The sequence below is a fragment of the Nycticebus coucang genome, chromosome 13 (genome assembly GCF_027406575.1).
Source record: "Nycticebus coucang isolate mNycCou1 chromosome 13, mNycCou1.pri, whole genome shotgun sequence".
NCBI lineage: Eukaryota > Metazoa > Chordata > Mammalia > Primates > Lorisidae > Nycticebus > Nycticebus coucang.
Window position 1 is genome coordinate 3,080,150 of NC_069792.1, and position 18,715 is coordinate 3,098,864.

The window sequence follows — 18,715 nt, forward strand, 5'->3', positions numbered from 1 at the left end:
GGCTTTTATATCTTAGTTAAAATTCCTTATGTATTGTAAATATTATAAACTTCACACACCAAATTTTCTAAATGCCTAAACTTCTAACAAACAAAATGTTTCCAATTATTAAATAAGTCTTATAAATCTCATCAGTTGAGCTCATGAAGTTGATAAATTTAAGTTTGCTTAAGTATTACAATCTTAGTAAAAACGTCCTTTATACATTCCAATAATGAATGTAAACATAATTACTATCTTTACACATTTCAAATAAAAATATAAGATTAGGTCCCTAATCTGCCAAATTATTTTAAGTTTAATAAGGATACACAGTTGTTCCCCATATCGCACAGAAATATTCACATAATGAATTTTATTTTCTTCATAATCTTTAATATTTAATTCCAGTTTTTCTAGAATTCATATCTGATGTTTACCTACTAACAATTATATCATTTTAAATGAATCAGTATTCCCTTTAAAGTAGGTTGATATTAACCAATTTGGTCAGAAATAGGTGTCAATTCTTGCCTAAGACACCAGCTGAGACCACAAAGCCTCTCAGTCACAAAAATAAATCTCCATGATTTACTAAGAACTGCAGGGCACATGAAGTCACCTGATTTAAATGCAAACCCCACCAACTAAATTCCCTTGTCTGTTGACTGAATTAAACAAATTTATTTACTGTCAAATTCTGTTCTGAAATGTTTTTCCTCTCCTTCTCATCTGGGTAGACCACGGTTTCTATAGGTATTTCCATGATGTCCCCCTAGGTTTTCATCATCTGTCCAGAGTTTGCCATCTCATTGATATTTTAACAAAGAGATGGTGCCAGGCCCTGTTGAACCCAGGCACAGAAGACTCTCTCTCCCATGGAGCTTATATTCTAATAATATCGGTGTCCATTTAGGGCTTAGAGAGAGAATTAAATGAGATTGTGAAATGGTAAGTGTGTGGCTTCTTTCAACAGTTGATCAGATAAACCCTGTCCCAAAGGAAAGTGAGCGAGATGGGAGAAGAGACTCATCTGAATAGAGGGAACACTAGTGAGTTAGGATTGAACATAACGTACTTCAGTGCTTGAAAGTCAATCAGGCCAGAATGTACTCAATTAAGGAGGGAAAATTGAAAATATATTTACGGGCCAATTCTTTCAGACACTTTTAGGCAAGGATAAATGTTTGGAATAAACACACACACGCATTGGAGAATTTTAACCAAGTGCATCATGGGCACATTTTAAAAATCTCTTTACTAATCACAATGTGAAAAACTGATTTTAAGAAGCTAAAACTAAAAGTAGAGAGATAAAGATGCAATTAATAAGGTGATACTTGGTGATAGATACTCCATTAAGGAATTAAACATGAAGGTGGCAAGAAGTGATAAGTGGTCAGACTCAGAACATATTTTAGCCTTAGAATACCTAAGGCTGGCTGAAGGATTGAATCTGAACTCTAACAATGAAAGAGGAAATCATTTATGATGATGTATTACTCCGAAACTTGGAATTTGAGAAACATGGTTGTAAGAGTTTTATTTGGGGAATGTTAAGGTGGAAATAACTTATTTAACTTCCAAATGGTGATGTCAGGGGCACGGTTTGATATATGTCTGAGGTTCTGGAGAAAGGTCAGGGCTAAGTAATGTATTTTAGAGTCACTGATATACAATTGTATTAAAAGCCATGGAAGAGTTGAGAAATAGGGAGGGCAGGTAGACAGATAAGACCAAAAGCCTGTGAGCAAGTGCTATAATATGTTTAAGATGAAAAGAAAAGGAAGAGGAACAGGGGTGGGGGGAATAGAAAACAAAAAAAGATGATAAAATATTTTATGGAGGAAAAAACTGTACATTTTGTTTACATAGAAGTACAGTGGAAAAAAAGAATTCGAGATGGAGGGCATGGTCAACTGTGCCAAATACCGAAAATCAGCAGGGTCAGACATTAACAAAGAAGTGGGTGCTGCATTTGACAACACAGAGGTGAGATCAAAGATTGACTAGAGTGGATGGAGGAAAGAATACCAGGTGAGGAACTGAAGACACTGTCTACAGAAAATCCATCCAGTAAATATATACTACCTTGTTCTTCTATTAAATGGAGTTGAGATGTTAGGTAGATAGCTAGAGATCAGCTCTCCTAGGGAAAAAAGACAAGGCAGGGCCCCAAGTACTCATCTTACCTTATTCTTCTCCTGAGTGATTGCACACACCTGGGGAACAGAGATCACTCCACCCATCTGCCAATCAGAACTTAGCTGCCAACTTTAAAAGGATGTAGGAGACTCTGTGGCCCACCAGCCTGGCAACAGGTACACTAGAGCCTTGAAGATGACCTACAACAGTCTTAGGGCTAATTATCATGTCATCCGTTTAAATCTCAGAGAGGCTCAAGAGAGCTCTGCAGGTATAGTAAGACTCTGGTTCCAAGGGGACTTCTGAACAATGGTTGGGATAGGCCTGACCCAGGTGTATAAAAGAGAACCACGGACCAAAACCTTCGCTTCTTTGCCTACTTGCCCTGGCCATGGAGACCCATTTGCTGTCTATGGGGAATGTATCTTAAGTCTATATCTTGCTTTAAATCTGTAAACCTGTATTTCTCTTCCTCAATAAACTTTCTTTTATACTTATCTTACCTTGGGGTATCTGGTTGTCCATTGGTCAAGAGCACCCCAAGAACCAAAGATACAGACTAAACTCGTAAAGGTTGATGTTCTAGCACAGGACAAAGAGGTGAGGGAGTTAAGAATGTCTGGAAAAGAGAAATTATAGCAATATGCCATGAAATCCGGGCTGGGTAAGGAGGATTCAATAGCACACTGGCACTGCGAAAGAGCAGTGGGGGTGCAATTGGTGGTGATGAGGTTAGCAATGTGACATGGAACGGAGGGTGGCAGAGCTGAGGAAAGTGAACACATGGTATATGAGCAGATGGAATAGGTGGGAGGATTATCTAAAATCATTGTATAAGTCACAAGGAGTAGTGCTAGAAAGGGAAGTGAAAGGGAAAGAGTTAAGCCATATGATAAGAGTCATAAAGGAGTGAAGAGGAGTGAGTGGGAGGTGAGCAGATAATACTAAAAACAGGAGGCAGCCGCGGTAACCTAAAAGCCTGAGGCTGACAATTAAGTTCGTGAACTCTTCCTAGAGAAAGTGCTTTGGAGGGTGAACTAGGACTGGTATCAGTGCACAACTTCCCAAGGGGAGGACTTTGAAGGTGACCACAGTGATCTTCAGCAGTGAAGTATATAGCACTTTTTCTAGGATGAGTTCATGAACTTAATTGTCTCAGCTCATATGACATACATCAAGAAAATCTAATAAAGTGCAATATAAACTCAAAAAACATTTCATTTCCATTTATAAACATTCCATTTCATTTCCACTCTATTCTAAACTGTTTCAATGAACTATATAAATGACAAGTTTTTCCTTTTTAAATTACTGCCCCATAGGTGTACAAATACAAACGAGCTACAACACATATAAAGTTTTAGAATAGACTTTAAAATCTCAGCAAATTTACCCTGATAAAGTGTTTAGCTTGTTAAATGCATGCATATTGAAAAAAAAAAAAAACTCAAAATCTTCTCTACATCTTATGGTCAGAGTTAGTAATCTTTTTTCTGTAGAGTTCAGAGAGTAAACATCTTAGGCTTTGTGGGACATAACAGGCTTTATTGCAACTACTCAACTCTGCCATGGCAATGTGGAAGCAGCCAGAGACAGTATGTAAGTAAGTGGCTATTATCCAGTAGAACTCTATTTACAAAAACAGGTGAAGGACAGGAATGCACAGTGGCTCACACCTGTAGTGCCAGCTACTCGGGAGGCTGTGGCAGGACATTCACTTGAGCCCAGGAGTTTGAAGCTGTGGTGAGCTATGATTGTATCACTGTACTGTAGACTGGTTGACAGAGTGATACCCTGTCTCTAAAAATAAAAAAAATAAAAAAATTGATGGGCTGAATTTGACCTACTGCTATCAGTTTGCTAGCACCTGTGTTAGAATCCAAAAACCAATTTAATTAAAATCTCAACTCTAATCTTCAATGGATCATAAATGTCAATAATGGTAATGTCAATATAACTAAAGCCTAAAACACATATTTAAGTAAATAGTACTTTAAATTAGGTTTCGTACCCATGAATATCTTGCCTTACAAATATTTGAAATTTTGGTAATTAAAGAGGACTGAGTTACTTAGAGTGGCTTGGCAATCTAAAGACATGGTATATAGACATATCAAGTATTAATATACCTTTCATTAATGCTACCATATCTGTTTGTTGAAAAAGTAAAATAAGTTTAGAGATATCACAAAAAGGGAGATTTGCCATTTCAGTTACTCTTAGTCAAATCCATTTAAATGAATGTTTTAGATGGAATTGTGTAACAGTCATTCATAAATTATGAGGTAGAATAAGAATAAAAGATTAAGACAAAAATGGGTAACTTCTAGTTTCCAGTCTGATATTAAGGACCTTGAAAGTCACTACTTCTATCCCCACCACAAGAAAAAGAAACTGAACAAACTGAAAATCAAAAACTCTTTTTAGATCTATCAGAGAAATGAAATAAGGAAACCAATCACTGACCCCCAAAATTGGAGAGACAGACAGGCACAGAATCACAAGTTACCAGGACAGAGCTCTGGGGGCAAAATCTGCTGCTCAAGTCAGCACTGAGAGCAGAAAAATTAACTGTGGTTGACAAATAGTTAGAGGGTTAGTGTGGAAAAGTTAAAATCTACCCATAATCATATCAGATTCAACCTTTGAGGAAATCAAAGAGAATCTTAAAAGAAGTCAGAAAAACACTTCACCAATAGAGAAGCAAGCATTAGATTGTATCTGAATTCTCTTCAGAAATCATGCCAGTAAGAAAAGGATAGAACAAAATATTTCAAATGTTGAAAGAACAAAACTACTAACCTAGATTTCTGTTTTCTGTGAAATTATCCTTCAAAGATGAAGGAAAAAATAAAGATTTTCTCAGACAAAAACTAAAGAAATTCCCATCAGCACACTCACAAGCTATCTTATGGAATTGGAAAAAGAAGAACAATCTAACCCTAAACCCAGGAGAAGAAAAGAAATAGTCAAAATTATATCAGAGATTAATGAAATTGAAAACAGAAAAATCATTTAGAAAATTAATGAAACAGATTGTTTTTTTGAAAAAGTAAATAAAATAAATAAACCTTTGGCCAGAGTAGCTAGAAACAGAAAAGTAAAATCTCTACTAACCTCAATCAGAAATGATGAGGGGGAGATAAAAACTGATGCCACAGACATACAAGAGATTATCTCTGAATACTACAAGAAACTCTATGCCCAGAAATTTGACAATGTGAAGAAAATGGATCAATATTTGGAAACACACTCTCTCCCTAGACTTAACAAGGAAGAAATAAATCTCCTAAACAAACCAATTTCAAGCACTGAGATCAAAGAAACAATAAAAAGTCTCCCAACAAAAAAATGCCCTGGTCTGGATGGCTTCATACCAGAATTCTATCAACCCTTCAAAGAAGAGCTTATTCCCATACTGCAGAAATTATTCCAAAAAGTTAAGGAGGAAAGCATCTTCCACAACATGTTCTATGAAGCAAATCTTACCCTGATACCAAAATCAGGAAAAGACACAACTAAAAAGAAGAACTTGAGACCAATTTCACTAATGAATACACATGCAAAAATTCCAAGCAAAATCCTATCCAATAGACTACAGTTTCTCATAAAAAAGTCATACATCATGATCAAGTAGGTTTCATCCTAGGGATGCAAGTCCATAAATGTAATTCACCATATCAACAGAAGCAAAAACAAAGACCATTTGACTCTCTCAATATATGCAGAAAAAGCATTCGATAAAATCCAGCATCCTTTTCTAGTTAGAACACTGAGGAATATAGTCACTGGCAGCACATTTCTTAAACTGAGCAAAGACATCTACAACAAATCCAAAGCTAATATTTTACTGAATGGAGTAAAACCGAAAGCTTTTCCACTTAGAACTAGAAACAGACAAGCTTGTTTTCTATCACTCTGCTATTCAAGATAGTGCTGGAAGTTCTAGCCAATACAATCAGGCAAGAGAAGGAAATAAAGGGCATACAAATGGGTACATAAGAGGTCAAACTCTCCCTCTTTGATGATGATATAATCTTATAATTAGAGAAGCCCAAAGACCCAACCCCAAGACTCCTGGAAGTGATCAAAAGAATACAGTAATGTCTTGGGATATAAAATCAATGTCTACCAGGATTACAAGAGGGACTTTACCTAACAATTGCAATCAGTGTAACCTGACTTATTGTACCCTCAATGAATCCCCAACAATAAAAAAAAAAAAAAATCAATGTCTACAAGTCAGTAGCCTTTGTATAACCCAATAACAGCCAAGATGAAAAGCTAATTAAGGACACAATCCCCTTCACAATAGCTTCAAAGAAAAATGGAGTACCTAGGAATATACCTAACAAAGGGGTGAAGGAACTGTATAAAGAAAATTATGAAACCCTAAAAAAAGAAATAGCAGAAGAGGGCAGCGCCTGTGGCCCAGTGAGTAGGACACCAGCCCCATATACTAAGGGTGGTGGGATCAAACCCAGCTTTAGCCAAATTGCAACCAAAAAATAGCCAGGCATTGTGGTGGGCACCTGTAGTCCCAGCTACTTGGGAGGCTAAGGCAAGAGAATTGCCTAAGCACAAGAGCTGGAGGTTGCTGTGAGCTGTGACACCACAGCACTCTACCGAGGGTGACAAAGTGAGACTTTGTTTCTACAAAAAAAAGAGAGACAGAGAAAGCAGAAGATATTAACAAATGGAAGAACATACATACTGATGGCTAGAAAAAATCAACACTGTTAAAATGTCTATACTTCCCAAAGTAATCTACAGATTCGATGCCATCCCTATTAAGATACAAACATCATACTTTTAATACCTGGAAAAAATAATTCTTCATTTTGTATGGAATCAGAAAATAATCTATATAGCTAAGTCAGTTTTTAGTAATAAAAATAAAACCATGGGGCATCAGACAACCAGACTTTAGGCTGTACTACAAGGTTATAGTGATCAAAACAGCAGGGTATTGGCACAAAAATAGAGACATAGATATCTGGAACCAAATAGAAAACCATGAGATGAAACGAACATCTTATAGCCACCTATCTATGATAACAAGACCATGCACTGGGAGAAAGAATTTCTATTCAATAAACGGTGCTGGGAGAACTGGATAACCACATATAAAAGACTGAAACTTGGCCCTCACCTCTCTCCACTCACTAAAATTGATTCAAGATGGATAAAAGACTTATACTTAAGGCATGAAATGATAAAAATCCTCAAAGAAAGCATGGAAAAAACACTTGAAGATATTGGCCTGGGGAAAGACTTTATGAAGAAGACTTTCATGGCAATTGGAGCAGCTAAAATAAACAAATGGGACTTAATTAAACTGAAAAGCTTCTGTACAGCCAAGGAGACAACAACCAAAGCAAATAGATAACATACACAATAGGAAAGGATGCTTGTATATTTTGAATTGGACAATAGCTTGATAACTAGAATCTACAGAGAACTCAAATTAATAAACATCAAAAGAGCCAACAATGCCTTAGATCACTGGGCAAGAGAGATGAATAGAACCTTCTTTAAAGAAGACAAACAAATGGCTAGCAAACATATGAAAAAATACTCATCTTCCCTAATTATCAGAGAAATGCAAATCAAAATCACCCTGAGATATCATCTAACCCCAGTTAGAATGGCCCACATCACAAAATCTCAAAACTGCAAATGCTGGCCTGGATGTGGAGAGAAGGAAATACTTTTACACTGCTGGTGGGACTGCAAACTAATACAACCTTTTTGGAAGGGAGTATGGAGAACCTCAAAGAACTCAAACTAGACCTCCCATTTGATCCTGCAATCCCATTACTGGGCCTCTACCCAGAAGAAAAAAAAAATCCTTTTACCACAGGAGACTTGCACTAGACTGTTTATTGCAGGAGACTTGCACTAGACTGTTTATTGCAGCTCAATTTACAATCGCCAAAATGTGGAAACAGCCTAAATGCCCACCAACCCAGGAATGCATTAATATATGTACACCCTGGAACACTATTCATCCATTAAAAAAGATGGAAACTTTGCATCTTCTGTATTAACCTGGATGGAAGTGGAACATATTATTCTTAGTAAAGCATCACAAGAATGGAGAAACAAGAATCCTATGTACTCAATTCTGGTATGAGGACAATTAATGATCTAGTATGTGGTGGGGGTGGGGGAATGGGAAAGCAGAGAAAAAGAGAAGGAGGGAGGGGGGTGGGGAGTCATGGTGTGTGACACACCTTTTGGGGGGGACACAATTATAAGAGGGACTTTACCTAACAAATGGAATCAATGTAATCTGTTTTTTTTTGTACCCTTGATGAATCCCCAACAATAAGAAAAAAAAAAGTATGAAGAACTTTGTTGCTAGTAGGCCTGCCTTGCAAGAAATGTTGAAGGAAATTCTTCAGAAAGAAGGATAATGATACATGTAGGTCAGGATTCGGATCTACATTCTATTAGTATGCCTGTCCTGCTACAACAAAATGCTCAGGAATGGATAATTTATGAATAATAGAAATATATAAATAATAGTTCTGGAAACTGATAAGTGTGATACCAAGACACTGGTATATTCAGTGTCTGTTGAGGGCATATTCTGCTTCCAAGACGGTTCCCTGTAGCTGCATTCTCCAAAGGGAATGAGCACTGTGTCCTCAGATGGAAAAAGGGGAAGGAGGGACAGGTAGCTCTCTGAAGACTCCTTTATAAGAACATTAATCTCATTCACAAACACAGAGCCTTCATGATTTAATAACTTTCTCAAAGTCACCACCTCCTAATACTATCATTCTGGAATTAAAACACCTACCTTCAAATCATAGCATACACAAACAATATAAAAACAGTAGAGAAGAAGAAAACAGAAGTAAATAAAATCTTTTATAGGAAGAAATCAATCCCCAAGGAATATGCAGACCCAAGGAAAGTATAGATGCAGGTGTTTATTTTTCCTCCCCTCATACCTGGGGCAGACAGCCAGCTTCCAAACTGCTGGAAAGGCCCTCTGCCCTCACAAGCCCAAGCTCTTCTGGAGTGGGCAAACTCAGGGCTTGTCAGAGGCAGAGACCTGAGCTGCCAGCCCAACCAGTGTCACCCAACCCCAGGCCTGAGCCAAGGTTCCATACTGCTTATGTGTGTGTGTTCTGCTCAGAGGGTCTCAGCGCTTCAGTCTCCTGGTCACTGAATCCCACATAAACACTCCCACTACCCACTCTGACTGTGCCAACCACAGAAGTCCAGGGGGACACAGGAGAGCTGCAGGATTCCTGAAATCCTGAGATAGGAGGCTGCCATGGGCGATAGTGCTCCCCGGGACAGAGTAAATCAGAGTGAATGCTCTCCTCTACCTGAGAGCTCCTGGCTTGTGATCTGAAGTTGTTTATACCCCTCCCAGTAGAAACACAAGTGAGAATGGAGTCTGTAGGGTGGGAAAGTGTTCCTACCCAAAAGCCCAGACCAGAGCTTGGGAAGGGACATGGGAATGGAGATATCCCCTTTCCCCCACCTCCCACTGCCATGAACTTAGACACATCTGCTCACCCCACCTCCAAATAAGACCACTGTGAAATCAACACATGCTCTCTCCACCACCCTCATCAGGATTGGTGCTTTTCCCACCACTGGTTTGTACGAGGGAAAGCTTATTGACCCAGCTCTGCCAGTCTTTCTCCCCTACTTCAGGGCTGAATAGGAAGGAAATTTTTCAGAAAGAATTCTTCAGGCAGGCATTTCACAGACTACCCCACTGTCACAGCAGACAGAAAACAAGCACATCACCACAGCTGGATCTTACACATAAGTGTTGCCATTGGCTTAGTGGTTCAATGAACTACACCCTAGTACTTTCCATTATTTAAAAATTTTATTGTATATATTTAAGGTACACAAGATGGTGTCCTTTTTTGGGACACATTTTATTGTACTTTCTCTCCCGCATGAGTATTCAAAAAAGACACTGGACAAAAATTATCAATAACCATGGAACATATATAGAATCTTGGCACCCTGAAAGTACTTCAAATTGAAGCTAAATGAACAACTACAAGATACATTTCAGGCACACTCTCAAGGAAGAAAAAGTAAAAAGTAAAAATGAAATGAAATTAATTAAATAAATAATTTTCACTCAAACAAAAGTAAAGTCAAAAATAAAATGGAATAGCTTCTCCAAATAAGGAGAAAGTATAAGAATTCTGGCAATATAAACAAACAGAATATTTTTACATCCCTTAAAGGATCACACTAACTCTCTATTAATGAATCATAACCAAAAAGAAAATAAAAGGATAAAATAACAGAAAAAGAATTCAAAACTCAGTTTGTAAGAAAGATCAGTTAAATCCAAGAGACAGATGAAAATCAATATAAAGAAACAAACAAACAAAAAATCCAGAATATGAATGAAAAATTTACTATAGGGATATATTTATTTAAAAAAAAAAACAAACAAATTCTGAACTTCTGCTAAGAGACACATTGATGGATTTACAAAATGAAGTTAAAAGCTCAGACAATAAAATAGACCAATCTAAAGAATGAATATTTTGGATTAATCCACTTTGACAAAAATAAGGAAAAAAGAATTAAAAGACACGTGCAAAGTTTTTGATAATTATGAGTTTACGTAAATGCCCCCAAACTAAGAATCACAGAAATTTCTGAGGAAAAAGAACAAGCAGGAAGTTTGAAAATCTATTTAAGGAAATAATTGAGGAAAATTCCACTGGTCTTGCTAAGAATTTAGACACCCAGATTCAAAAAGCTCAAAGAACATCTAGGAGATTCATTGTAAAACAGACATCACCACAGCATATAGTCATTAGTGTACTTAAAGTCAACATGAAAGAAAGAATTCTAATGGCAGCAAGACAAAAATATCAAGTAATTTATAAAAGAAAACCTATCAGACTAAGTGCAGAAACTTACAAGCCTGAAGGGAGTTGGGTATTATCTTTACCATCTTTAGTCTTCTTAACCAGAACAATTGTCAGCCAAGAATTTTATATCCTGCAAAACTAAGTTTCACAAATGAACGCGTAATAAAGTCTCAGACAAGCAAATACTGAGCAAATTTGTCAGCACTAGATTGATCCTACAAGAAATGCTCAAAGGAGTTCTAGACATCAAAATGAAAGGTTGATAACTCACAGTATAAAACACTCAAAAGCATAAACCTCCCAGGGCTTATAAAACAGCAGCACAATGAAGTATACAAAGCAACTGAATAACAATCAACACAATGATTGTAAGAGTATCTCACATATCAATCATTACTTTGGATGTAAATGTTCTAAATACCTCCACTTAAAAGATCTAAATTAATGGAATTAATAAAAACAACCCAAACATCTGCTGCCTTCAAGAGAACCACTTAATGTATAAAGTTGTTACAGACTCACGTAAAGGAGTGGGGGAAAAAATACTCCAGGGACATGGAAACCAAAAATGAGCAGGAGGTATTATTCTTAATTCAGATAAAGCATATGTTAAATCAATAATAGTAAAAAGAGGCAAGGGTCATTACATAATGATAAAGAGAATAATTTAACAAGAGGACATAATAATCCTAAATGTATACACACCTGACAACAGAGCTTCCAGAATCATAAAACAGATAATATTACTCGATTTAAGGTAAACAAAATTGATAAACCATTAGCTAAATTAACTGAAAAGGGGACAGAGGATTCAAATAAACTCAATCAGAATTTTAAAAGGAGACATTACAACTGATACCACAGAGACACAGAAGATCATGGAAGATTACTTTGAACATCTCTATGCACACAAACTAGAAAATCTAGAGAAAATGGATACATTTCTGGAAACACACAACCTCCAAAGCTTGAATCAGGAAGAAATAGAAATCTGGAAAAGACCAATAACAAGCAGTGAGATTGAATCAGAAATAAAATGTCCTCCCCACTGAAAAAAAAAAAAAGTGAGGACCTAAAGGCATCACAGCTAAAGTCTACCAGACATTCAAAAAAGAACTGGTATCAATCCTACAGAAACTGTTCCAAATATAAATAAATAGGAAACCATCCCTAACTCATTCCAGTAACATCCTGATACCAAAGCCAGCAAAGGACACATGATAGAAAAAAAAAAAAAATTACAGACCAATATCCTTAATGAACATAGATGCAAGAATTCTCAATAAAATACTAGTAAACCAAATCCAATGGAACATCAAAGAGATAATTAAAAGAATCGAGTGATTTTCATCCCAGGATGCAAGGATGGTTCAACATTTGCAACTCAGTAAAGGTGATTCATCACATAAACAGAACTTTTTTAAAACCCCATATGATCATTTTAATAGATGAAGAAAAAGCATTCAATATAATCCAGCATCCTGTCATGATAAAAATCTCTCAGCAAACTAGGCATAGAAAAACATACCTCAAATTAGGAAAAGACATATCATAAAGCCACAGCCAACATCACACTGAATGGGGAAAAGTTGAAAACATTTTCCCTAATAACTGGAACAAGACAAGGATGTCCACATTAAGTACTACTATTCAACATAGTACTGAAGGTTCTAGCTAGAAAAATTGGGCAAAAGACAGAAAGAAATAGCATCCAAATTAGAAAAGAGGAAGGTAAACTACCTTTGTTTGCAGATGGTAGGATCTTTCCACTAAAAAACCCTAAAATCTCCTCAAGAAGATTTCTAAATTTGATAAACAGATTCCATAATGTCTCAGGTTAAAAAAAATCAATGTACATAATTCAGTAGAACTTCTATGCCCCAATAATAATAAATTTGAAAATCAAATCAAGAACTCAATCCCAGTTATGATAGCCTAAAAAAAACCCCTAGAAATATACTTAGCCAATGAGGTGAACAAGTTCCACCAAGAGATCAAAAAAACCCTGAAGAAAGTCAAGGAAGGAAGGTGGGAAGACATCCCAAGCTTGTGGCTTGGAAGGATCAATACTGTGATGATGACCATACTCCCCAGTGCAATCTGCAGATTCAACACAATCCTTATTAAAATGGCAACATCACTTTCTACAGAATAAGATAAATAAATAATCCTAAAATCATACTATAAGACAGTAGTAACCAAAACAGCAGGGTAATGGTACAAAAGTAGACCTGTGGATCAATGGAACAGAATGGATAATCCAGAAATAGAGCCAAATACCTACAACCAATTTATCTTCAACAAAGTAGACAAAACACGCCTGCCCTGGGGAAAGGGCATCCTGTTCAGTAAGTGATGCTGGAAAAACTGGATAACCACATGCGGAAAAATAAAACTGGATCCTGTCTCTCATCGTATACAAAAATTAACTCAGGATGCATTAAAGACTTAGACACATGATCCTAAGCCATAAAAATTCTAGAATAATACAAAAAAAAAAAAAAAACTCTTCTTAACATTGGCCATGACTAAGAAAGACCTCAAAAGTAAATGCAACAAAAATAAAACTTAGGGCAGTGCCTGTGGCTCAAAGGAGTAGGGCGCTGGCCCCATATGCTGGAGGTGGCAGGTTTAAACCCAGTCCCAGCCAAAAACTGCAAAAATAATAATAATAATAATTAATGCATGGTACTTAATTAAACTAAGAAACTTCTGCACAGCAAAAGAAGTAATCAAAAATCAGACAACCTAAATAATGGAGGAAAATCCTCACAAACTTTAAACTGACAAAGGACTTATATTCGAAATCTATAGGAACTCAAATAAATTAGCAAGAAAAAAAAATCCCATTTAAAAAGTCAGACAGCATGAGCAGCTTCAAAAGCTGGCCGGGAAACATATGAAAAGTTGCTTAGTATCATGAATCATTGGGGAAATGCAAGTTAATGCAAATGCAAATTATGTCCTGCAAGGACATACCACCTTATCCCATCAGAATGGCCATTAGTAAAAAGTCAGAATACATAAATGTTGGGATGCATGTTGTGAAAAGGGAACACTTACACACTGTCAGTGGCAATGTAAGCTAGTACGACCTCAGTGAAGATCAATATGAAGATCTCTCAAAGATCTAAATGTAGACCTACCATTCCATCCAGTAGTCCTACTATTGTGTATCTACACAAAAGAAAAGAAATCATTATATCAAAAAGACACCAGCACCCAAATGTTTATCCCAGCACAGTTCACGATTGCAAACATAAGGAATCGACCTAAGTGTCCATTAATGAAGGAGTGTTTAAAAAAAATATGGTGTATCCATACCATTTTGATGCTTCTCAGCCATAAAAAAAGTATGAAGAAATGTCTTGGGTGAAAATGAAGGCTATCATCCTAAGGGAAGTATCTCAGGGATGGAAAACCAAGTACCATATGTTCTCGCTTACAAGTGGGACCTAAGTTACGGGTATGTGCGGTGATACAGAGTGGTATAACGGAACTGAATACGCAGAATGGGGGAAGATGGGAGGGCAGTTACAGGAGATAAACTGTCTACTGGGCTTCCTGCACATTATTCAGGTGACAGGTACACTGAAGTCCCAGACATCACCACCGTACAATTCATCCATGTAACCAAAAATCATTTGCAACCCTACATTTTTCAAAACGGAAACACATTAACAGTAAACTAATATTCCATTGGTATCACGGCTTAAAATATTAGAAACATTGATAATAAAGTATTTTTTTAACTCTATAAAGATTAGTTTGAACAGCAAGCATTTTTCCTACGACTTGGTAAATTGTGATACTCCTTTCTAAGTTCGGATCAGTTTAGAGTATTTTTATCCCTTGTGCTTTCAATGTCATGTAATATCTTCAAGATTCCCTTCAAACTGAAAATGTTTTCCAGCACCGCTTCCTCTGGGAGATACTCATCTTTTTGTTACAACCACTTTCTTCATGTATGTCAATAAATGTACCTTGATTAAGTTAAATGACAACAAAGTAAAATAATAGCAATAAATTATAGCATTTAAAATATAGTATTTAATGTAATAGAAAAAAAGGTGATTGCTGCTTATGTATATATGTCCCATGCAGTGACCTACTGTCATTTGAAGGAGAACTTGTATTAGTTATAAATGTCTGTTGAAAACTTTAGGGTAACCATTTATAAAAGGGGTGAAAAGATAACACACTGAGAGAGAAAAAAATAGAGTCATAAAATGCTGAATTAAAACCAGAGGAGGCAGGGATAACATGGAAGACAAAATAAAAAGAAACAAAGAACCAGGGCAACAACAAAAAAGATAACATAAAGAAGATATTGATCCAACTATGTTAATGATCACTTTAAATGTCAAAAATCAATGGTTTACATAAACTACTACATCTCAGAGACTATAAGAATGGATAAAAAAACAGAGATGCAACTCTATGCTCTCCAGAAGAAAACCATTACTTAGGCCACAGTGGAGATGTCCGGCCATGACTTAGCTTTTCCACATTGCTTCCATAAATACAACTTCTTAGCTTCTTAGCATGGACCACTGCCACTCCTGAATACAGATGTTAAAAGACCTCATATTACACAGTCATTAGAATGTCATGTTTCCTCTCTGGGTGAACACACAGGATTTCCCGATGTTATTGGTATAATTAGCCCATTCATCTAGAGCTTTATTAACTCCCTGTAAGATTTCCATCTGAGCCCAGCTGCCTGGAGTGGCCCCACTACAGTGTCACAATAGTAAGCCTTTTTCATTATAACAATGAGCTGCCTGGATTTTGATCTGATTTAGTGACCAAGACAGCACAGCAGGCCCAGACTAATCAACTCTTACATATGTTGTGCAATTGAACATTCACATAGTTTGCGCTACTTGAGAAAACAGTCTGTCCCCAAGCTGTTGTTTCCCACAAGACTGTTGTATTTAAGTCTCAAATACATGTCTTTTTGGATATACCATAAAACTGCCTATAAACATTCTTTGTATCCTTTGGGAGAAGAGTTATCTCTACTATTGGACCACCAGGTCGTAAATTGGTTAACTCCAGAGAGGAATTACCAGCAATACCAGACTAACAAAAGCAAACTCACCTCCTTAGGCTGACAAGGTTCTATTTCTAATTTACTTAAATATGGTCCATCTCCCCACAGACTGTTACATTTGAAAGAACAAATCCCATCCGGACATACCATGGAGGCAGCCATAATCTGCTTCCTATTCTGTCCAGGCAAATGTCTCCGCAATAAATCGTTTTGATTGGTAGATGCATAAAGTGTAAAAGTTCTAGTACTTGGCATTTTCTGTCTTATATATTCGTAATATTTCTAAGTCATCCGGGGAAAAAACCCAGAAGTATAAATGTGCTCTATAAGCCATAAAATGAATAAAAGTCATAGCTAGCTACCTGTAGGGTGAATTAGCAGGAACCTCACTTTACCACTTCTTGCCGGATTATCCAGGTAGAGCGTATAGGTAAAGCTAAAATAAAAACATAACAGTCCACTCCTCTTTCATGGAGAAAAAAAAATGTTTCTTTCAGTACTGGCCTTTAGTCACCACTAGATCTAAGGAAAATAAGAAAGTGTGAAACCTCCCTTACAAACTGATGAAAGTGTGCAAGGGGAGAACTACAGTAAGAGCCCCCAAAGTCTGTGAAAGAGCAGCTCATCTAAAATAATGATAATAATCAGCCACTACCCCCTTGTTTACTTAATAGTAGTCATTGTCCCCTTGGTTGCTTCTCTATGATTGCTGCTCAAGAGGGCACAGCTGCTATGTGTCTCTGTATAGAGCATCACCCGTTTAGAGCGTAGGGGTTGTTTTTTAGATGTTGTCTAGGTCCTGCATTCCAGTCACTGACCCCCCCAGACCAAGGAACTGACTCAACTGGTCTTGAACTCTCACCCAAGGAACCACATTCCAGTGGTTCAGCTGACCCCAAACAGCAGCCCACACCAAAGGACTAATGATTTCACCTCAAAACCAGCCAATTAGTAGACCTTAACTGCTTCATCTTCCGCCCACCAAACTATCTTTTTATTTTGCAACAGAATCTCACTCTGACTTACCACCCAATCCTCTGTGTTGGGTTTTTGTTTATTTATTTGTTTGTGCTTATTTGGTTTTTACTGTTGTTTTGTTTTTTTACAAAATATTACTTCACTTTTTAGGGATCTAAAACATCTTGTTATGTAGTTCATCCTAAAAAATGTGGCTCAATTTAATAAACTATATCCATTAAATTATCCTGACATGCCTCCCCTAAAAGTCGAGTCTTATGAAGATACTTCAAGGAAATTAACATAAAAACATATAAGCATCCTCCTTTGAATGAAACTTAGGTAAAAAGGAAATGCCACTGAAGAGTTAATATCATTGCAATGAGAGAAAAAATGATGATGCAGCTAAAGAATCATGCAGAATACTAATGTCTTTTGATATGTTTCAGAAGTCTAAGGTGGGCTTATACCACGTTCTCACTGACAAGCTCAGTCTGCCTGCTGTCTGAGCTGTGAGTGCTGGTAGCCATGGAGCAGTCTGCAGAGGAAGGCTGGGGGCGCAGCCATTTCATGGGCAAAGCCAATATCTTGTGAGAAGCTTGAGGAAGTATTTTTGTCTAAAGCCTTACAAGCATCAATTCCACAGAATTTGATTAAAAATATGTTACGTCAACCTTTAAAAATAATAGCGAAAAAATAATAAATTTATGAAATAATCTCAAAAATACATCATTCCCATCAGAATTAAGTATAAATGCCAAATTGGATGTAGGTGAATTGCAAAAGCATTCTGTCTGAATTTCTAACATCCACAGAATCGAACATAATTAAGGTCATGATGACTTTTATTATCTGTATGAGACTTAATTAGAAAACTGTGGAAAAGTATCCGTTAGGATTAAATTAAACTTCATTTATCTGAAAACTCCAAATAACCATGGTTTAAACTAGATAGTAATTTCTTTCCTCATAAAAAAATATGAAAAGTAGGCCGTCCAATAATACATACGGCAACTCCACACTGTCCTTCCGGAGGCAGGCTCCAAACTTCTGCTCTACCATCCTCAAGATACAACCACCATTCTCAATTGCCTCTTGGTCTAACAGGCAGTGGGGACACAGTTATCATATCAGCATTTCTGGCAGTGAGAAAGGGGAATGAAGATGAAGAACAAGACAAAGAATTTTAAGCACTTCACCCTGACGTCCCACAGAACAATTCTGTTTATGTGCCACTCACTGTTGCTTAGAAACGAAGCTGCACCTGCAAGCAGGGTGCACGTTTGTGACGGGTGGCGTGCTGACATCAGGATCTGACAAGTGGTGAAGGAGGGAAGACATAGGAGGTTTCAGGGGAAACCAGCAGGCCTGTCCACGGAAACGTAAAAAAAGTAATTTTGATTATTGCTACAACTGTTAAGAACACAAACTTTGGGGTTAGACAATCTGGGTTAAAATCCATGTTCTTCAAAATTCAAGATTAGAAAGATGAACAAGTTATTAATGCCCCTCTTCCCTATTTTCCAACTGTAAAATGAGAGTAATAATAATAATAATAGGAGTAATATCTCTTTTTAACTCCTAATAGGGGTGATTTTTGTCCTTTTCCTTTTTATCTTTGTTCATCTTTCTAGAAGAAAAATCTTATAGATTTTTCTCAAAGAAGTACTTCTGTTTCATTAATTTTCTTTATCTGCTAAAA